Raw genomic sequence first — 24,370 nt, 5'->3', positions numbered from 1 at the left:
ATAATTTTCTCCAATGAAGCAAGAGAACATTATTGGAACACAAAGAATTTTCCATCCTAAGGTAAAATATGCGTGCACGTGTTTTCTCATCTGATTCAAATTAAATACAACATACACAATTTGAAAGGTAGGTTATTCAATGTTGTTGGATTTTAAAACTTTCCTAAATGTTACCCAGTGCCAAGAGGGACGGCTAATATCACAGAAAACAGAATTTAATATACAGCAGGTTTCTGAGAAGTTAGAGAGGGGACAGAAATTGAGAGAGTGAGGTTTAATCAAGATAAATGGAAAGCATTTCACTAGGGAAAGTTCAAATGTGAAGGGAAAAAAAAAAAGAGTGAAAGCCAGAAAATTGTAGGTTTAGAGTCATTAATGTGAAAAAAAGTGCTAAAGTGATAGTTGTCAGTAAATTTTATGTGAGTTTACAATAAGATGATATTGCAAAAAAGGGTATCATATGAGAAATTATTAACTGATATATATATATATGAATGACCTGGGGAATAAAAATCCTCCTTTTTTTTGTTGTGTGGATGAACACATATGTAAAATACAATACTGTTCAGTTATCCTATGGCCCTTCATTTTTGTTCCTTGTAATGGCTCTAAGGTTAAAAAAAAAAATAACCCACATAACTGGAGGATTATAAGGCTTGTCACATCACACTAGATTATTGCTCTTTCTCAGACTTCATCTTTCTGTACCTTTGCTGCTTTGATTCCCTCTGCCTGGACCTAACTTCCTCCATTCTGTGGTTATACAAATTCAATCCATTCATCTAGGCCAAACTCAAATGTAATCTCACATCAGAGAAGACTTGAGTTCTGCTGCTGAACCCAATATGCCATGCTGCCCTGTCTGATTTTCCTTCCCTGAGAATCAGGACACAGGGCTGGGAAAGTACTAGAATGGGAGAGAAAGTAGAGGGGGCTATGGGTTTGACCTGCGTGAGACTGGGTCTAGAAATGGAGATTTCATATGAGTATGGATATGATTACGAAGTAGTGAGCACGCTCTCTGAGAGATGTTTTGGAGGATGCATAGATGGTTCTGGGAACGAATGACCTCAACAGACCTCCTTGAAAGCGTATTACCAAATCCTTCTGCCAGTTATCAACGTATTTATTGCTGTCACTTCAAACGCTTGAGAAAGGGGGCCAGAAAGTAAGACTAGATAAGCAAAATTCATTTGCTTAGTGGCTCCTTCTTGGAGCACGAATTTAATACTTCGTCAGTGACCTCAGGTGATGGGGTGTACTCTTGCCAGGGGACACAAGAATACCAGGAATATTGCTCCTTCTCATATATTGCATGATATGGAAAGCTGCCAGCACTGAGTGGCACATGTAACAGGAAAGGGCTCCATAGAAGGTTAGGCTTCCCTGGGACTTGGTCACATGATCCAACAGACCCTGTGATACTATGGGTGTTAGCGGTGGGAAAAGGTTCAGTGTGGATTTCATGGCAAGCCCCAGTGAGAAAATCATAGCACAGGCCCCTGGGATTTGAAGCAAGACCATGCCAACTGCAGCAAAGAATTCTAAGTCACTGTAGAAACAGTTCCTGGTGAGTCACTGGGCCCTGGGAGAGACTGAACCTTTGATCTTGAGGTAAAGCGACTCTGTATCTGAAATGAATTGCCTATTGTGAGCTGGGTTATATGGGATCAGCAGAGTCAAAAAGTCAGACAAGCCCAGCAACATTCACAAGAAGGCACAGGTACATCTGGAATAGAGTCCATGAAAGACCAGAGGACGTGGCATCCCAGACAGCCGCCGCAGAAACACCAGCAGCTGTCTCCTGGCTCACTCCTGTGGTTCGTCATGTGGCAGGTCTAGTACGACTGGATGAAGAAAGAGGAAAAAGCCCAAGTTTGGTTTATGAGTGAGTCAGCATGGTATGTGTGTGAAAGCAGAAAACAGATGGCAGCTACATTATAGCCATACTCAAAGGTGGCTTTGAAAATAACAGAGAGGGAAAGTCTTCCCCATGGGCAGAGCTGGGAGCAGTTCGCTCCGCTTTTTATGGAATGAGAAGTGGACCAAGCAGAGAATATATACAAATTGCTAAGAAATACTCAATTCCCTGGCCAGTTTGTCATGGACCTAGAAAGGAAAGGAATAGAAGATCAGAGACAAGGAGTCCTGGTGTAGGAGCATGAGGGTGGACATGGGAGTGGGCACAAAGTGTAAAGAGTTTTCTATCACACTTTGATGTTACCAGAAAGCACTCAGTGTGAAAGAGTCACAGAAAACCAAGCAGACAAAATGACTTGGCCAGACAATGTTATCCAGCCTTTGCCATCAGCCGTCCTGGATCTGGACTAGTTGGCGCATTACTGGCAAGGTCTCTGTGGCAAAGATGGATGATGTGCTTGGACCCAACAGAAGGGACTCCATTTGTTTTTGTCTATCTAGATACTGATGCTTCTGAATGTCCAAACTGCTATCAACAAAAACCAACCCTGAGCACTATTCTTTGACGAATCTATTTTGGTAGCAAGGAAATTACGTCCTGGAAGGAATAGGAGTTTATCCATAGAGATAGATACCTATTCTTCGTATGAATTTATCCATTTAAGCTCCACTGTTATCCAGGAGCATATTGAATGCTTGATCCACAGGTTTGGAATCCTACTCAACAGCTGTCTAACCAGGGGATCCACTTGGAGCAAAGGAGTTGTGAGAGTGGGCCCATGACCACCGGATTTACTGTCTGTATCATATACGAAAATGTCCAGAATTAACTGGCCTACTGCTCTGGCAGACCTTCTAGGAATGGCCTTCAAAAGGCATATCTAAATCACCAGCTTGGAGAAAATTCTCTGAAAGAATAGTGTCATCCTCAAGATGCATCCATTATATGCATTAGATCAGAGACCCATATATATAGTGCTCTGTCAACACAGGAAGGATACATGGCCCTGGTAGCAGGAGAGGCCCCTCTTGTCACTTCCAGTGATATACTGGGGGCCTTGTACTTTTCATTTCTGTAATTCTGGGCTCTGCATTGTTAGTATTCCTGGTCCAAAGTAGATGTACTCTTGCCAGGAGACACAGAAAGAGTCCCATGTAACTGGAACACTTTGGACTTCCCACGTTCAGGGCCCAGTAGGTAAGAAGAGAGTCACAGTCTTGGCAGGGAAAATTGATCCTGATGAGCAGAAGGAGGGAGGGATGCTTTTAGACAGACAATGGTGGCAGGAAGGAATGTATAGCACTCAGGTGATCTCGGGGCATGTCTTGGTATCTCTTGCCTTGGTATAACTCTGAACGGATACATCAGCAACTCTGAACAGAGAAGCATATGAAAACCAAGGGTTCAAACCCCTAAGAAATGAAAATTTGGCTCACACCAACAGGTAGGTCACCAATATGATAGCCGAGGTAAGGGACGTGTGGGGATTCTCAAATTTGTCCTCCATATTGCCATCCTCAGTTTCATTTTTGCTCTTTATTAATCACGTTGCTATAATTTAATTTTGCTGTTAGATTTTAAATACCTTACATTTCTTTTTTTTTGATGGTTTCTAATAGTTGTTTTGTTTTTTTTAATAGATCTTTGTTGGAGTATAATTGCTTCACAATACTGTGTTAGTTTCTGTTGCACAACAAAGCGAATCAGCCATACGTATAAACACGTCCCCATATCGCCTCCCTCTTGCATCTCCTCCCATCCTCCCTATCCCACCCCTCTAGGTGGTCACAAAGCACCGAGCTGATCTCCCCGTGCTATGATGCTGCTTCCCACCAGCCAACTATTTTACATTCGGTAGTGTATATATGTCGATGCTACTCTTACTTCGCTCCAGCTTCCCCCTCCCACCACATGTCCTCAAGTCCATTCTCTATGTCTACCTCTTTATTCCTACCCCGCAATTAGGTTCATAAGTACGATTTTTTTTTTTTAGATTCCATATATATGCATTAGCATACAGTATTTGTTCTTCTCTTTCTGACTTACTTCACTCTGTATTGCAGACTCTAGGTCCATCCACCTCACTACAAACAACTCAATTTCATTCCTTGTAATGGCTGAGTAATATTCCATTGTATATATGTACCACATCTTCTTTATCCATTCATCTGTCGATGGACATTTAGGTTGGTTCCATGTCCTGGCTATTGTAAACAGTGCTGCAGTGAACACTGTGGTACATGTCTCTTTTTGAATTATGGTTTTCTCAGGGTATATGCCCAGTAGCAGGATTGCTGGGTCATATGGTAGCTTTATTTTTAGTTTTTTTTTTTTCTTTTTTTTTTTGCAGTACGCAGGCCTCTCACCATTGTGGCCTCTCCTGTCGCTGAGCACAGGCTCCAGACGCGCAGGCCCAGCAGCCATGGCTCACGGGCCCAGCCCCTCTACGGCATGTGGGATCCTCCCGGACCGGGGCACGAACCCGCGTCCCCTGCATCGTCAGGCAGACTCCCAACCACTGTGCCACCAGGGAAGCCCTATTTTTAGTTTTTTAAGGAAGCTCCATACTGTTCTCCATAGTGGTTGTATCACTATGTGAGAATGGACATCCTTGTCTTTTTCCTGATCTTAGTGGAAATGCTTTCAGTTTTTCACCATTGAGAATGATGTTTGCTGTGAGTTTGTCATATATGGCCTTTATTATGTTGAGATACATTCCCTCTATGCCCATTTTATGGAGAGTTTTCATCAAAAATCGGTGTTGAATTTTGTCAAAAGCTTTTTCTGCATCTATTGAGATGATCATATGGTTTTTATTCCTTAATTTGTTAATGTGGTGTATCACATTGATTGATTTGCATATATTGAAGAATCCTTGCATCCCTGGGATAAATCCCACTTGATCATGGTGTATGATCCTTTTAATGTGCTGTTGGATTCTGTTTGCTAGTATTTTGTTCCAGATTTTTGCATCTATATTCATCAGTGATATTGGTATATAATTTTATTTTTTTGTGATATCATTTCTGGTTTTGGCATCAGGGTGATAGTGGCTTCGTAGAATGAATTTGGGAGTGTTTCTCCCTCTGCTATATTTTGGAAGAGTTTGAGAAGGGTCAGTGTTAACTCTTCTCTAAATGTTTGATAGAATTCGCCTGTGAGGCCATCTGGTCCTGGACTTTTGTTTGTTGGAAGATTTTTAATTATGGTTTCAATTTCATTACTTGTGATAGGCCTGTTTATATTTTCTAATTCTTCCTGGTTCAGTCTTGGAAAATTGTACCTTTCCAAGAATTTGTCCATTTCTTTGTGCTTGTACATTTTATTGGAATATATTTGTTTGTAGTAGTCTGTTATAATCCTTTGTGTATCTGCAGTGTCAGTTGTGATTTCTCCTTTTTTCATTTCTAATTTAATTGATTTGTGTCCTCTCCCTTTTTTTCTTCATGCGTCTGGCTAAGGGTTTATCAATTTTATCTTCTCAAAGAACCAGCTTTTAGTTTTATTGACCTTTTCTATTGTTTTCTTCACCTCTATTTCATTTATTTCTGCTCTGATATTTATGATTTCTTTCCTTCTACTGACTCTGGGTTTTCTTTGTTCTTTCTCTACTTGTTTTAAGTGTAGGTTTAGATTGTTTATTTGAGATTTTTCTTGTTTCTTGAGGTGAGATTGAATTGCTATAAACTTCCCTCTTAGAACTGCTTTTGCTGTGTCCCATAGTTTTGGGTCATCATGTTTTGTTGTCATTTGTTTCTGTGTATTTTTTTTAATTTCTTCTTTGATTTCTTCAGTGATCTCTTGGTTAGTTAGTAGTGCACTGTTTTGCCTCCATATGTTTGTATTTTTTACAGTTTTTTTTTCCTGTAATTGATTTCTAATCTCATAGCGTTGTGGTCAGAAAATATGCTTGATATGATTTCAATTTTCTTAAATTTTCCGAGCCTTGATTTGTGACCCAAGATGTGATCTATCCTGGAGCATGTTCCATGTGCACTTGAGAAGAAAGTATATTCTGCCACTTTTGGGTGGAATATCCTATAAATATCAATTAAGTCTATCTGGTCTATTGTGTCATTTAAAGCTTGTGTTTCCTTGTTTATTTTCTGTTTGGATGATTTGTCCATTGGTGTATGTGGGGTGTTAAAGTCCCATACTGTGATTGTGTTACTGTCGATTTCTCCTTTCACGGTTGTTAACATTTGCCTTATGCATTGAGGTGCTCCTATGTTGGGTGCATAAACACTTATAATTGTTATATCTTCTTCTTGGATTGATCCTTTGATCATTATGTAATGTCCCTCCTTATCTCTTGCAACAGTCTTTATTTTAAAGCCTATTATTATTATTATTATTATTATTGGTATGCGGGCCTCTCACTGTTGTGGACTCTCCCATTGCGGAGCACAGGCTCCAGATGCACAGGCTCAGTGGCCATGGCTCACGGACCCAGCCACTCCGCGACATGTGGGATCTTCCTGGACCAGGGCACGAACCCGTGTCCCCTGCATCGGCAGGCAGACTCTCAACCACTGCGCCACCAGGGAAGCCCTTAAAGCCTATTTTATCTGATACAAGTATTGCTACTCCAGCCGTCTTCTGACTTCCATTTGCATGGAATATCTTTTTCCATCCCTTCACTTTCAGTCTGTATGTATCCTTAAGTCTGAAGTGGGTCTCTTGTAGACAGCATATATATAGGTCTTGTTTTTGTATACAATCAGCCAGTCTGTGTCTTTTGGTTGGGGCATTTAATCCATTTACATTCAAGTTTATTATTGATATGTATATTCCTATTACCATTTTCTTAATTGTTTTGGGTTTGTTTTTGTAGGTCTTTTTCTTCTCTTGTGTTTCCCGCCTAGAGAAATTTCTTTAGCATTTGTTGTAAAGCTGGTTTGATGGTGCTGAATTCTCTTAGCTTTTGCTTGTCTGAAAAGCTTTTGACTTCTCCATATAACCTGAATGAAATCTTTGCTGGGTAGAGTAATCTCGGTTGTAGCTTTTTCTTTTTCATCACTTTAGGTATATCCTGCCACTCCTTTCTGGCCTGCAGAATTTCTGCTGAAAAATCAACTGATAACCTTATGGGGATTCCTTTGTATGTTACTTTTTCTTTCTCCCTTGCTGCTTTTAATATTTTTCCTTGAATTTAGTTTTTGTTAGTTTGATTAATATATGCCTTGGTCTCTTTTTCCGAGGGTTTATCCTGTATGGGACTCTCTGTGCTTCCTGCACTTGGGTGACTATTTCCTTTCCCATGTTAGGAAAGTTTTTGACTATAATCTCTTCAAATAATTTTTCAGACCCTTCTTATTCTCTTCTTCTTCTGGGACCACTATAATTCGAATGTTGGTGCATTTAGTGTTATTTCTTTCGTAAAATCCCACCTTATTATCTACTTTATAAAAATTCAGTCTGCATGACATTCTACAGAAGTTTCATAGAACCTGCTTATATCTTTCTGGGGATGCCCAACAATTTTCCTTTACTCCATAGCTCAGAAGTCTGCTCTTCTTCTAAGCCTTTGGGGAGATATTTCTTTTTCCTTTTCCTGCAGCATTCTCATTCCTCTTTACTTTTAACAAGTTTCACATATTTCCTATAATTATATTGGCTTTAAGTAGCCAATATATTCATTTAGGTAGCTTAAGTTAAAGCAAAACAAAGTTTAATATGAAGATGCTGAAGTGTGTCTTGGAAACCAGTAAGCATTGAGAACCATTGATCCAGGGATAAAATGCCAATGGGACTTCCTCTAGATCTCCTCTTTGCTTTTGTGATCACTTTCCATCTCTCCTCCTTCTCCCCTTTCTTCCCTCCCTCCTCCTCTTCTCTTTCTGACCAGCGTCCTTTGATTCACTCTGTTCTGAAACTGCAGATGGTACAGTCTAAAACAAAGTTGTCAGTAGCTCTCAAATAACATTGCTTCTGTGGTGAAACTAACCTGACTGATCTGAAATTTTGTCCAAGTCCAAATTAACGGGGGAACAAGTTTATTGGCCCAGCTTTTTTCATGCATGGTCCAGTCATCCGTGGCCCGTGGACTGGAGTCACATAGTATTGGGTTGGCCAAAAAGTGCCTTCGGGTTTTAAGTAAAAATAAAAGACACATTTTTCATTTTCACCGAGAACTTTATTGAACAATGTATTCACCCTTTTGTTCCACTACGTTCTGCCACTTTTCAGGCAACTTCATAATTCCATCTTCCCAAAACTTGTTATCTTTCTGAGCAAAGAATTGTTCCAGGTGCCTTTTACAGTCTTCCAGGGAATGGAAATTTTTCCTAGTAAGAGAATTTTGTAAAGACCGAAATAAATGGAAATCTGAAGGTGTGATGTCTGGTGAATACAGTGGATGAATCAGAACTTTCCAGCCAAGCTGTAACTGTTTTTGCCTGGTCATCAAAGAAACATGCTGTATTGTGTTATCCTGATGGAAGATTATGCGTTTTCTGCTGACTAATTCTGGACACTTTTTGTTGAGTGTCACTTTCAGTTGATGTAATTGGGAGCAGTACTTGTTGGAATTTGTCACTTCATTTTCTGGAAGGAGCTCATAATATAGGACTCCCTTCCAATCCCACCATATACACAACACCACCTTCTTTGGATGAAGACCAGCCTTTGGTGTGGTTGGTGGTGGTTCCTTTCACTTGTGCCAGGATCTCTTCCGTTCCACATTGTTGCACAGTATCCACTTTTCATCGCCTGTCACAATTTGTTTTAAAAATGGAACATTTTCATTACGTTTAAGTAGAGAATCGCATGCGGAAATATGGTCAGGAAGGTTTTTTTCACTTAACTTATGTGGAACCCAAACATCAAAGCGATTCACATAACCAAGCCGGTGCAAATAATTTTCAATGCTTGATTTGGATATTTTGAGTATGTCGGCTATCTCCCATGTGGTATACTGTTGATTGTTCTCAATTATTGTTTCAATTTGATCGTTATCAACTTCAACATGTCTACCCGACCGTTGAGCATCATCCGTCGAGAAATCTCCAACACGAAATTTCACAAACCACTTTTGACACATTCAATCAGTCACAGCACCTTCTCCATACACTGCAGAAATCCTTTTCCGCATTTTGGTTGCATTTTTACCTTTCTTGAAATAATAAAGCATAATATGCCGAAAATGTTGCTATTTTTTCTTCCATCTGGAATATTAAAATGGCTAAACAAAAATTCACCAATTTTGATGTCATTTTTTAAATGCACACTGATATAGCAGCTGTCACATACAATCTAACAAAATTGTTTCGAAGGAAGTTAAAGACAACTAAGTGCTACTAGAGCCATCTTATGGAAAAAACTGAATGAACTTTTTGGCCAATATCAAAGTTATGGCTACCACACAGATTAGAGGAGAAAAATGGTTCTCAGAGAAGTGTACACTGTATTGTGCAGAATGGGACAGGGGGTGAGTGGTAGGGAGGAGATGGCTGGATAGGCATTCCAGTTGTTAGATGTCTACTCACTTTCATCTGGTGTGGATACTTCTACTTGTAATTCCTGGCTCTTTAAAAATATAAACAAATCATAAGGGTGCATGTATCTTTTCTAATTATGTTTTTTTTTTCTGGATATATGCCCTGGAGTGGGATTCCTGGGTCATATGGCAGTTCTATTTTTAGTTTTTTTAAGTTCATTGAAGCACTATTTATAATGGCCAAGACATGGAGGCATCAACAGATGAATGGATAAAGAAGATGTGGTATATATACACAATGGAATATTACTCAGCCACAAAAAAGAACAAAATAATGCCACTTGCAGCAACATGGATGGGCCTAGGGATTATCACACAAAGTGAAGTAAGTCAGACAGAGAAAGACAAATATCATATTATATCATTCATTTGTGGAATCTAATTTTAAAGAATGATACAAATGAACTTATTAACAAAACAGAACAGACTTACAAATATCAAAAACAAACTTATTGTTACCAAATGGAAAAATGTGGCAGGGAGGGATAAATCAGGATTAACATACACACACTACTATATTTAAGACAGATAACTAACAAGGACCTACTGCATAGCACAGGAACACTACTCAATATTCTGTGATAACCTATATGGGAAAAGAATGTAAAAAAGAATGAATATACATATATGTATAACTGAATCTCTTAGCTGTACACCAGAAACTAACACAACTATAATCCAATAAAATTTTAAAAAATATATAAACAAATCAGAAAATAGGAAGTTCAATCTTCAATAAAAGGCTCTTCCTGTTTCTATCATTGCCCAGTCCTCACCTCCCCACACTGTAGAAATTATAGCTTCTCGTTTTCATCCTGCCATTGCCATTTCCCACCACTCTCTGCACAGGTATTGATTGGAATTTGGAGTTTCTAACTGAATATAGGGAATGAGTTACTGGTGGGTAAAATATATTTTAGGTCACCTCAGATATTTGCAGGACTTGGAGCAAATTTTTGGTTGCTTCACAGCATAAACAAAGGCGATAACGAGGAGGAGTATTTCTACTTGTTTCCAGGTGGGTGGTGAATAGCACACATGGGTGTTCTTCTATCCAGTTCTACTGGTCTTGTTATTGATGAAGATTTATTACCGATTTAGTTAACTTTCACCCCCTGTTTACAATATTGTATGTTTTCACATTTTTATTTTCTTAATATTGTGACAGTGGAAATGAGGCTGGTGTGTACCAAAAAAGACAGTGAGATAATGATCACAGTAGAAATCTATGATTACAACTTTGGACTATGGAGTTTCTTTTCTCTCTAATTTACATCTGTAAGAAATGCTTAGGTAACTGGGAAAGACTGCTTATTTTTCTCTTAACTTGATTTGGTTTTCCCTCAAATTTAATTTCTAAATAGCAGAGCACTTTTAAACAGTATACTTAAAAATAGAATAGGTTAAATAATTCAAAAATCTATGTATTACTAAAAATAACCAGAATATCCATTTGTGCTGGTTAAATGAGTAATTTGTTTTAAAATGTGAATATGAAAAATATAGTAATTCAGAAAACCAGCATGGGAAATAACTAAAGAAAAAGAAACTTTAAACAGGTTTTCCCACCTGACTACTATTTTTGGAGCCCTAGCAGGATAGAAAAGGAAATTAGTATTTAATAAAGAATTGGAAAGAATGGGTAGAGATTTAGTTAAGTAAAACAACGAAAGGATTTTGAAATATTAATGAAATAGCATCAATAGTATTTTGTAGAAGAATATTAATAAAGTCTACTAAGCGAGTTCTGAAACATTTTGTACATTTTACGTGCTGTTGATTTTTCCAGGTAATGATGTTCCATTATATGAAGAGTCAATATTTGAATGATACAAGATTAAACAATAGATTGTCTGAATTAGCCTTGCTCATTTGATTTGCAAGATAACATCCCCTGAATTGAGAAACTATATTAACATTCATTTTGAGTTTTGAAGTACTAAATTAGGCTACAAATCCAGTAATGAAAATTTGGAAGCACAAAAAACATTCAGAGGGTCAGGAAACAAATGGCAAAATCCATGATAGCCAGCAAGTTTAAGCTTCAACTGCTCTAGTGGAGCAAAACTTGATAACAGGAATGAGAAATCCATTATCGAGAAAAGTGATAAGTGATACCTAACAAAAGGAGAAATCAGAGAAAGCTTTGACAGGTATATTCAAAATATGTAATAAAATGAAAATTGTGAAGCATAGTAAAAAACAAACATATCTGGAGCCAATCCTAGCAATCTTAGCAAAAGACTTAGCAAAAGACAGCAATCTTAGTAAAAGACTTTTATCAATGCCAGTGAAGCTCTAAACATCTCTCCCAATAAGTGCCTTCTTTGTTCTCTCCCAGAGGACTGAACTGAATTTTGTTCAGTTTTTCCTTATAATTTTACCACATGCATACGTATTCCTATAGCAATATATTATTAGGTTTTACAGTTTCTGAATTTTTAAAATTGAATTCATAATGAGACTTTTGAAATTTGCCTCTTTCACTCAACATTTTAAAGATTCACTCATGTTGATACATGATATATACACTACTTTCACTGTAGTATAGGATTCTACTTTGTGGTTATGTCATAATTTATTTATCCATTCCTCTGTTGATAGACATTGTTTGGTTTTGTCTTTATAATTAAAAAAAATCAGAAACAATGCCCCTGTGAAGATACTTGTCTATATTTACTGGTGCACACTTGGAAGAGTTTCTCCAAAGCAGCACAATCTAACCAAACTTGTTGCACTGATGGAAATGTTCTGTCTATGCTTTGCAACATCACAGCCAATACCTACGTCAGGATCTTGAGCCCTTGCAATGTGGTTAGTACCACTGAGGAACTGAATTTTTAATCTAACTTAATTAAAAACATGGATCTTATGCACTTAATTTCCAAGAAAAATCAATCCATGGAGTGTTGAAATAAATGTGTTATTTTGAGGCAAAGATTAATGGGAAAAGGGGATAGTACATGTCATTTAGGATTTCCACATACTTTTTTTTTTTTACATCTTTATTGGAGTATAATTGCTTTACAATGGTGTGTTAGTTTCTGCTCTATAACAAAGTGAATCAATTATACATATACATATGTTCCCATATCTCTTCCCTCTTACGCCTCTTTGTTTCTCTGATTATATCTTTTCTTAAAAAAAACCGTTCACTTTATAAAACGGTTTTAGATTTACTGAAGAATTGTAAAGGTAGCACAGAGAGTTCCCATATATCTCTCACCCATTGTCTCTTATTTTCAACATCTTACATTAGTATTGCACATTTGTTAACAATGAATGAACCAATATTGATACATCAAGTCCATAGCTTCCTAACATTCACTGATGTTAAATCAAAATTTACTTATAGTATTTTTATCGGATGTCCTTTTCCTGCCCTAGGATACCATCTAGGATACCATATCGACTTTGGTCATCAAGTTTTCTTAGGTGCTCGATGACAGCTACTGAGATTTTCCTTGTTTTTGATGACCTCGGCAATTTTGAGGAGCACTGGTCATGTGTTTTGTATAGTGTCGTTCTAGTGGGACTCGCTGCCGTCTTCCTTATGATTAGGCTGGAGTTATGGGTTTTGGGGAGGAAGACAACAGAGGTAGTGTGATATTTTAATCACACTGTATCAAAGGTATATACTATGAAACTCATCCACATGACTTATCACTGGTTATGTTGACATTGATGACTCTACCCCCTCCGCCTCACTTTTTGTAATGTAGTCACTATGTGCAGCCCACACTTAAGGAACTGGAATTCTTTGGGATTCTTCTGCAAGTAAGATTTGTCTTTTATCACTCTGGACGCGCAGGCTCCGTGGCCATGGCTCACGGGCCCAGCTGCTCCACGGCATGTGGGATCTTCCCGGACCGGGGCACGAACCCGTGTCCCCTGCATCGGCAGGCGGACTCTCAACCACTGCGCCACCAGGGAAGCCCCCTCATTTACTTTTTAACTCAATAATTAATTCAATAACTTATATCAGTATGGACTCTTGGATATTTATTTTATATCTTGGGTTATAATTCAATTCAGTTTCTTGCTCAAATTATTCTAGTTTTGGCCACTGCGGGCTTTTTCAGTTGCTTCCTATGCCTATTTGACATACTCCCATCAATGGTCTTACCTATGTGTGTTTAGCACTTCCTTTCTGGCACTAAAAGATGATCTGAGATCATCTTGTATATTTCCTGCCCCAATTCTAGAATCAGCCATTTCTCCAAGGAGCCTGGCTCCTTTTATTAGTAAATGGTATTAGAGATGAGAATTTGGGCACTAGGTATGCTTATTACTACTGGTACTTTAATTCTAATTAACAAAATTAAAAAAAACTACTACTAACATGTAGTTAGTGCCTTCTGTATTAGACAGGACAGCTCTAGGCTACCTTTTTAGGAATGGACTTATTAAGTCACAGGGTATGTGTAAACGCTCAACTTTACAAGATAACTCTTAACTGTTTCTGAAGTGTACGTACCCATTTACACTTCCAACAGCAATGTTTGAGTTTGTGGTTCTATTTTCCACCAATACTTTGTACTTTCAGATTATCAAATTTTTGCCAGTATGGTGACATCTTTATCTTTGGCCCTACTTTTTTCCTTACAGAAAGCAATTGAGGAGGAAAGTCTTTCTGGATTTTTTTTTTTTACTTTTGTACATTTTTGTACATTAGCATTATAAACAGAGATAGATTGTTGTGGAGCACAGGCTCCGGACGCACAGGCTCAGCGGCCCTGGCTCACGGGCCCAGCCGCTCCGCGGCATGTGGGATCTTCCCGGACCGGGGCACGAACCCATGTCCCCTGCATCGGCAGGCGGACTCTCAACCACTGCGCCACTAGGGAAGCCCCAGAGATAGATTTTTAACTGCATATTCATATACTTGCTTTATTTTGAAAAGGCATGAAAGCAATTACAAGACAGTATGAAACAGAGAAGTATTTATTTTAGCCTAATCTGCCTCCAGAGAGAGCACCCTTTTATCCAGAGAAGTAACTGTTTACTATAATAATTGCCTTATATCAGTGGTATTTTGAAGAAATGGAAAAAATCAGAGCAGTGCCCTCAATTAAGTATTGCTGTACAGAAAATGCCAGCACTACAGGAAAGCAAGGTAAGCTATAGACTGAATTAGCTGGCCCAAAACAGAAACTGAGAAGCATTCTTGCCTTAAAGAGATGTAAGTTCTTATAGACATCTCCATTTCTTTTTATCTAATATCTGGGAAGAATAAAAAGGATTGTTTCCTGTAGCAGGCTGGGTTGGATTCTGAGGTAATAGCATTTGAAAGTCACATGATAGAATGATGTCAGCAGTCATCAGCTTAAAACGTGCATTATGACAAGATAAAACAACATTGCAAATAAATTGTTGATGAAATAGGGAGAGTGAAAATTGGAGTGGAAAAAGTAAAATGAAACAAACGTGGGTGTAAATTAATGAAATGTTTGTCCTCCTTCTACCCATAAAGCCACTTAGGAATTGGGAGGGGGGGTCTCTCCTTATCTTCCTCAAAATTATCCTCCAAATTATATTGTGATCGTTGACACAATCCCTTACTTATTTGAAATTCTGAACCTACCATATGAAAAATTGTTCTAAGGGAAAATGATTTAGCCTTGTTCAATTGATACAAACGAAGGGGATGATATATGTAAAAGTTTTGAAAATAAGTATTCAACAGATAAAAATTCAAATTCATTCTGAATTTCTGCTCTGCTGAAGGCATTACTACGTGAAAAGATATTGCACTGGAAAAAGAAATCAATATCAGTCTGTGAAAAACGCAAGAGAAAACATCTTGAATGAAGTCTGTCATTCTATAGAAAGTTCACAGTTATGGACTACAGTGAAAAGAAATACTGATTCTTGACCTTCTTTACCTCATAGACCATTTGAAGAGTTTTATGACTGTGAACAAGAAAGGAAGGATCAAAATGAGAAATCTGTGTTGCCTAAAAATCTATTTGAAGTTAGTAAATAAAAAAATGTTCAAATAAAACTTCAAACATACCAAAGTATTAAGTTCTAATATATATATTTAAAATAGCAAGTGCAAGAATAAATTACTTTTACCATTTTTAGTTAATCTGTGTCATATAATGTCATAAGAGACTTGTAGTTGTCATGGAAGTGTGTACAATGTACAAAACACACCCATGCATTAAGGGACTCCATCTTGGAGAGTCCCTTTGGTTTGAATTTGCAAAGGGAATTTATAATTCTTCTTATGTCAAAGTCCTTAAAATGGATGTTTAATATTTACTCATTTTTTATATTTAGAAGTCTTTCAAAGTTTTATTATTATTTTGTGCTTTATCCCAGGTATGTCCACTTTCCTTTTTCATCTCTTGTAACCTGATGTTATCTGCAAAATATACTGGAAAAAACAAAAGAAATTTCATTGACATAATACATGCTTAAAGAAAAAGCTATTTTAAAATGATCAAGTTGGACCCTACCAGGTACTGGTGAAGATGTTAGAACAACAGAAAATCTTATGTGTGTGGTGGGAGTATAAATATGTAAATGAGTTTGTAAAACAATTTGGCAATATCTAGCAAGGCTGAAGGTGACCCTCTGATCAGCAATTACATAATTCATGCCCATGAGCTGAAGGAGATATATATACAAGAATACTCATTACTTTATTGTTTGCAATTAAACTGAAAACAACAAAAATACCCATCAATAGGAGAACGGATAAATTGTTATATATTCTTATAAGTGATTAATACTAATAGCAGTTAAAGTGAATTAGCCAGAAATATGTGTATCAATATGTATAAATCTCAAAAAGTACTTTAAACAAAAAACACTAGTTGTATAAGGCCATATAAAGAATGATAAAATTTATATGTAGTTTGGATACTTGCAAGGGATGCTATATAGTTTAAGGATACATGCTTTATAGTCAAAGTATAAAAACATGAAAGGAAAGAATAATGCCAAATTCAGGATAGTGATTATCAATGGAAAGGAGAGGGGTGCAACATTTATATCTGTAATATTTTGTTTGTTTATTTTTTCAGTACACCTAGGTCATTATGTTATTTTCTATATATGTTTTGTATGACTGAAAATATTTCATAATAGGATAAAATCTTTTTTAGGCTATTATTTCTATAGTGTTTTTTTCCCAAAGTAAAACTATTCACATCACAGGGAGTTAATCCTCTGGCTTTTAAATATGAAAAACCTACTTTGTTAAGATATTCACCCCAATTGTCATTTTTATTTGCAGTGAAATACACAAAACTTGAAAATGTACTAATGTAACACTGAAATGTCACTACTGAAAAATATTTCGTAGTATTCCAATGATCCTTCATCGATGTGGGTACTAGGAATGCAAAGAGGGTATGCCTTTTTTATCTCTGTATCCCTCCCTACCTTTATTGCTTGGGACAGCATAGCAGTCTAACATACATATGTACCAAAGCAGATGCAAGAAATTATTTTTAAGTGACATGATGCAAGTTCATTTAAAGAAGAGCCAAATAGGTGAAGTTTGTCTCTTGTACCAACCTTCTTATCTGCTCCTCCCTCATCCCCATCAACCTCCGCCTTCTCAGAGTTTGTTTAAGCAGTGATAGTTCTCAGATGTCCATACTCCCAAATATTCTATACTCTAACGCTGTCCCCCCTTAGCAGGAAATGAAGCTCAATGGCATGAGTGTAGTGGGAAGATTTCCCAGGAGGACAGACCCCAGCATCATATAGTTGCTGTATACACTTATGTGAGACAGGATACCTGGGGATACATGCAATAAATTAGAAGAATTTAATGAACTAATTCTGACTAGCAGTTGTTCTCTTTGTAGTAAATTTGGAAATGGAACTAGGTAAACTCTAGGATATTTTCCAGCTCTAAAATGTGCATAATTCTACTTTATTTACCCAGCATGCAATATTCTAAGGTATTACCAGGTAGTGTTAAGCAAATATGGCAGAGGAGATAGAGATTTGAGTATGAGTCACAAATTTTAAAGAACTTGCATCTAGGAAGAGATACATGAAACAAGAGCTACAGAAGAGCACACAATAAAATATGTGATATATCGTTAATTCTTCAAAGACATTTGTTATTGTCAATATTAAATAACATATATTGAGTACTTTCATACACATCACCTCTAAGCCTAGGAATACTGAAAGACAAGTATTAATTATCCCTATTTTATGTTGATAAAATAAAGGCTCATATAAATTTAGGAAAATATTAAAGTTACCCAGATAAAAGGATGCAGAACTATAGTTTAATTTAGGTTGTCTGGGTACAGATAATGTTTAGTTTACTACAGTATACTGCCTGCATTACATACACTCTCCACTTGATTTCTTGAAACCATTTTTAAATAAGAAAGTAATCTGGGATTACATGCCTATTGCTACTAAATATAAACAATAACAAATATGGGAGTGAAAGCAAGGTGCCCCTTCACAACCTCTTTTACCTCAGTATTCCCACCTCCTTCCTTCACAATTTGGGATCATGCTACACATATTATTCTGTGACCTTTTATTTTTTCAATGGGAGAAAAAAATTCTTGTAGTTATTTCCTATCTGTTCATACAAACCTATCTCAATATTCCATACCATGATTTATTTAAACATTTCCTTATTTTTGGACATAAGTTGTTTCCAAATTTTTTTCTTATGAGCAATGCTATATTGAACATTTCTGTAGATGTCACTTTGACCTCCCTGTGCAAATATCTCTGTAGGACAGTTTCTTGGAAGTGAGATGCTGTGTCCTTTGATCTCATGAACTCCAAACCTTATTTTCCCCATCTCACTCATCCTAAATTTAATTATTTAAGTTTCCTGTTCTTTTCCCTCCTTCCCTCTCTCCCTCCTTCCCTCCCTTCTTTCCTTCCTTCCTTTTTTTGTGGACGTTTTTCATTGATGACCTGCTCTGAGGTATGCTTTCTTGCTAAATTCTGCCTCAATATCTCCAACTCTTTAAAAATTACTTGGGATAAATTGCAACTTCAGAACTTTTGTCTTAAAATTTAACATAAAAAAATGACACTAGAGCAAAATGGTGTTGTGTGCTAATGGCTTATATTTCATTATTATATAAACAACACCCAAAAGTGAAAATTATTTTAAACTATCTTATGGGCATATGGATAACTGATAAATGAGAATTTTCCCTTGGTATACAATATCCACTGGTAGAGATGTTTCTTTGTTTAAAGTAACAGAATTTTAGAAATGATTTGGAAATTAAAGAGAAAGAACATAGTGGAAGTAATGGAAACAAAATGGATTTCTGTTTCGAATTTCAGCTCTGCCACCCATTGGTTGTATGGCTTTGGGCAAAACATCTTTTTTTTTTTTTTTTTTTTTACTGCCTTAGAGCTCTATATTTAAAGTAAGATTATAATAACAATAGCAATAATAATGTGTTTTTCAAATTTGATCAAAGGCAGCATTTTCCAAAGTGATGTCACTTAAACCTAAAAAAAAATTAAAAAATTCTATGGTGAAGTTAACATAAGAAACTCTAGGATACATAGTTTTGTAGCTTTTTATTTTCACTATAGATTTCATCAGCTGATTTAATATGTGAAAGTGTTTTGAGAATCCTAAAGTCAGAAATCACTTTGAAGCAGTTCCTAAACCATCTAATCCCCAAATCTTATTTTTTGAAAAGAATCTTTTAGAAGACTTGAGCTCCAAAGAATATTTATATATATATATATATATATATATATATATATGTAATATATATATATTAGATATATATATATATTTGGAAATATATATATATAGGAATATATATATTGGAATATATATATTGGAAATATATATATTGGAAATATATATATATTGGAAAATACCTGTTTAAGATTTAAAAATAATGCATACAAAATTTTTGGAACATTTTATATACTCAATAATGGTTTCTATTACTATTATAAATCAACTTAAATATATAAAACAAAGGGCTCCATAGGAGAGCTAAAGGGCACCAGAGAAGAGGGAATGCAAAGAATAATAATTAATAAAGAAACCCTTTCCCAAAAGGTTTTAGCAAAAGCCTTACCCAGTAAATGGGCTTTAAATTGTAGCAAAGATTTAGAGAGTCTTAAAAGTGCATGTCAGAGGTATTAGTTTTTAACACAGACATATTGAATTCCTCCTGTCTTTTCCATCATGGTCCTATGTGTAAGCATATTAGCCTGAGAGTAAAGAGCTCTAAATAATCTGTAAGCACAAAGAACAAAGTAATAGAACGACGGCCTCAATGGCAAGGAACAGGGCAGGCAGTATGAAATAGCACCTACCAATTTCTTTTTTCAGTATCCCATGTTGAGAACGGGATACTGAAAAAAGAAATTGGTAGGTGCTATTTATCCCTAGGATTTGATATATTTAGTTGTTTTTCCCCCACACATTGGCAAATTCTGGTGAAATAATGATCTCTGTTGGTAATTTATTAATTCAGGGCATTCGCTTTAAATATAGTAAGAGTCTATGGATTACTTCTGGTATCTTCTAATTGTCTGGTGCTCTGATATTATTCTATTGATTGCACTTTTCCATTGTGTATCCAAAGGTAGAGAAGAGCAAACAGCAATCATGAAATATGAATGAGATGCCTCATTAACCTTTGGGCTTTTGAGTATCTAATCTATGTCATTGGCAAGAGAAGCCTGGAAGCACTGCAGGGGGTTGAAGGGAGAGGAAGGACAGTTTACTTCCTGGCTGGCAAACTCTGCCATGCCAAGTGCTGGCATGGTGCCTGCTCTGACACAACGGGATCCTGCATTACACTAGAGATGCTGACATTTTTGTGAGCATAAGTGTACTATAGGAAGCTTGCTGAAGTTCAGAATATCAGGTTCATCTCCAAAGATTCTGATTCAGCAGCCTAAGGTAGATTTTAGGCATCTGCATTTAACAAGCTCCCAGGTGATTCGGATACAGGTGATCTGCGGACCACACTTGGTGGAACATTACCTTAGACCCCCTTCAACAAGGAGGGCTTAAGCTGACAAAATTTAGATTTCTTGTGGTTTTTACCAGAACATGTAGAACTGTTTTTGTTTTCATTTGGAATAAGTTTCCAACAAAATTATATGATATTTGGATTATGGCTATTATTTCCATATCATCAGAAGCTACTCTGTCAACAAAGAAGTTGTCATTTAGACCATTTAGGGCTCTTTTTCTCCAGAATTTACAGTAGACTTGGAGTGGTATAGCCATAATTATATGAGATAATTCAAGAAGTTAAAATTTTCAAATGTTAACAAAAATGCAGGTGCCAAACTAGAAGTCCAGGACAGCTAATGTTCAAAAAGCCCGAACTCCTCAATGGGTTTCGGAGTTGCAAGTTGACTATATATCATATCAAAGTAAACAGTAGATAGGGCTATTATGATTCCATAAGGTGATAAATAGACCATAATAACAGCACAAGAAGATAGGAAGCCCAGATTTGTAGGAATCCTGTGGAAATGCTTAAAGAACAAGAAAGGGAGCATTGTTTCCAATCACCTGTCCTGAAATAGATCTATGTCACCTTCTGGCTCCCTCAGAAACCACCCATGCTATCTTGAACTAATGGTGACTGGGATTTGACTCAACGTCTTCCTACTGTAACTGAGCAGGACCCGATGGGGCTTTTACGGGACAGACCCCTCCCCCATGTCCTCTGTTTTAGCTCCTCTCTGAACTACCCAGATAACAGTATCTAATGCACATTTCCTGAGTTGTTTTATAGATGCTAAAACCCCCACCAAATGAAAGAATTAACTACTTGATGAACATGAACACATAGTCCCCAGAACTACTGGTGCCTAAGGATTGATAATGTTAACCCCTGTGACACCACCCTGTTACCTCACCATCAACCAATTAGAGAACTGTGCGTGAGCTGATCACATACCCTGAGATGCCCCTCCCTCACCTTGCCTTTAAAAATGCTTTGCTGAAACCCATTGTGGAGTTCGGGCTTTTTGAACGTTAGCTGTCTTGGACTCCCTGTTTGGCGCCTGCAATAAACACTGCACTTTCCTTCATCAGTAGATAGGCTTTGCTGTGCATGGGTGAGCAGACCCAAGTTTGGTTCAGTAACACTACCTTCTCTTTTCTTTGTCCTCAGTAATCCCTCTGATTCCATTGCTTTCCCCCTTATAGACAAAAGCTGAGTTAATTCCTTGTTTAACAGTTACTTTCTTGCTGTTTCTTACACATGCTGTTACTGTCATCTTTAATTCCCATCTTCCTTGCCTGCTTTGCACTCCTGCCTCACACCTTGGGAAAATCTATAATCACCTTCATCTTTCTCTCTTCAATTGAGAAGGTCAAAGAATAACAACATAATTGTTAAGCATAAAATTTATGACAGAGAGGTACATTATAACAAGAAAAAGAAAAGTCATACATTTTGAAATATTAGATATAATAATAATAAGAAAAACTGTCATCAGGATGTAAAAGGCCTTAAAAAGCTCAGAAAATTTTCAGAATTCCTAAAATAGTTTTCATCTACCAACTCTTTCTCCACTAATTAAAATTACTTTGCCTCAAGGAGCTGCTTTCAAGATAAACTGCATTAGATTAGATAAGGTATGTTCAATTCTATTGCTTTCAGTTTTTTTCAATTCTAGAGTTGTACTGCTTGGTTTTTCACACACACACACACACATTTTGGTTTGTTTTAACACTTTAGATTCAGGATAAACAGAGATTTTGCTTCATTTGAAAACATTAACTCAGCAGGGAAAAATCTTTCTAGTTCTGAATGCTGTCTTATAATGAATTTCTGCACACGACATAGGAAAAATAATCTGAGAGGTTAGGAAAGGACATGAGAAGTCATCTAACTCAGCTCCTTCATTCTACAGAAACTGAGGATCAGAAAGTTTAAAGTCACATCACTAATTAGTGGCAGAGCTGGCATTAGAAGCCATCTCTTCTAACATGATTTCTTTATATTATGCTTTACATTTGTACATTGGGTTTGTCTATAGAGAGATTGTGTTAATTATTTAATGCATAGATCAAACATTTATTGTGCTACTACTATGTGCATGGGTCTGTGCTAAACATCTGAAATACCAAGATAGGGAAAACGAAATCGTTTCTGCTCATGTTTCTCACAATGAGATTTATATTATTATTATTTTTTCAGATAAAAAGTAATCTGTATCTGAATGTATTTGTTCTCAAGCAACCACTCCCAGAGTCCAATAATGAATGAACCCACGTTCAGACAAAATTATAACAGAACCATGTGCCTTAAGGCTACTGTAGAGATTCTTGATCTTGCTCAATAGCCTCTTTTAAAAATGATTTGATCAATTAATTAATAATCCACCTTATTCCAGAAATGCTATAGTTACAATACAAGCTAATTCTTTTTCTTCTCTTTTTTAAAAGTCTAGTGTTGCCTAAGAGACATTTGGAGGAACTGGCTCAGAAGGTTTAACATAATAGTTTTCAAATTCAGTCATTCATTTAACAAATACTTATCAAGTACCTATTATATTACAGGGATTTTCTATTTGTGAAAAAGACAAATAACCTCTCCCTCCCTTGGGCTTGTATTCTAGAGGTAGAGACAATGAACAAATAAGGAAAAATGTAACTAAATAAACAAATGAATAACATACTTTCAGATTCTAATTGTGTGATTTAACTAAGCAAGGTAATGTAGTAGAGGGAAGGAGAAATAAGTGAAAAATCTGCTTTAGATTGGATGTTGAGGGAGGACCTCTGAGAATTGACATTAAAGTTGAGAGGTGGAGGATAAGAAGGAACCAACCAAATAAAGACCTGTGAAAAAGGATGTACCAGGAATTTGATGGCAAGTGCGACAGCATGAAATGGGGAAGAATGCAGTTTGCTAAGAAATGTGTGGCTACAGCTTAGTGAACAATGAGATGAGGTTGGAGACAGAGGCAGAAGAAATATTATGCAAAGCCTGATAGAACATGGAGATGAATTTAAATTTTATTTGAAGTGCTGTAGAGGCAATTGGAAAGTATCAAAAAAATTTAGATACTGTAAAACATACTCTTTGTGGTGTACAGTCCTATGGATTTTGGCAAATGCATGAAGTCGAGTGTTGATCTCCACAGTCATGAAACAGAACACTTCATTATACCTGAAATCCCTTACACTGCCCATTTGTAGAAAAATTCTTCCTTCTCTTTCAACCTCTGACAACCATTGATATGTGTCCCTACCTGTAGTTTTGCCATTTACCATATAAATGGTGTCACAAAATATGTAGCCTATAGATGTGGCTTCTTTTATCTGGCATAATACATTTGAAATTCATCAAGATTGTGTGAATCAAGTCCATTCTTTTTGATCACGGAATAATATAGCATTGAATGGGTGTGCTGGAGTTTGTTGATTTACTGTTTGAAGAATACCTGACTTATCCCCAGTTTTGGGGGTTTAAAAAAAGCAATGAATATTCATGTAAAGGTAGTCGTATGAACAGAGTTTTCACCTTCCTTTAGTAAATACCTAGATATGCGATTGCTGGGTCATGTGGTAAGTATATGTTTAACTTTTAAGAAAGCATCGAACTATTTTCCAAAGTAGCTGTAACATTTTGCATTCCCACCAGCCACCCATGAGTGTTCCAATTCTTCTTCATCCTTCTAGGTACACGGTTTTCCCAATTAAAAAAAAAACTAGCCATTCTAAAGTGTGCTTGGTGATATCCTCATTGTTGTTTTAATTTACGTTAAAAATATCAAGTATCTTTTTATATGCTTATTTTCCATGTGTATCTTCTTCAGCAAAATGTCCAAATATTTGCCACATTTTTATTGGGTTGTTTGCTTTCTTACTGCTGAGTTTGGGGAGCTTTTAAAAATTTTAGACTTTCACTGACATCTTCCAATATACTGATTTCATTCTCACTTGTGTCATGTCTACAAAGGCATTCCTTTATTGCTGTTACTGTTTTTCA

This window comes from Aethalodelphis obliquidens, unplaced genomic scaffold, assembly GCF_003676395.1.
Source record: "Aethalodelphis obliquidens isolate GAN/ISIS:26980383/991018 unplaced genomic scaffold, ASM367639v1 scaffold5, whole genome shotgun sequence".
NCBI classification, from domain to species: Eukaryota; Metazoa; Chordata; class Mammalia; order Artiodactyla; family Delphinidae; genus Aethalodelphis; species Aethalodelphis obliquidens.
This window is presented reverse-complemented; position numbering follows the sequence as displayed.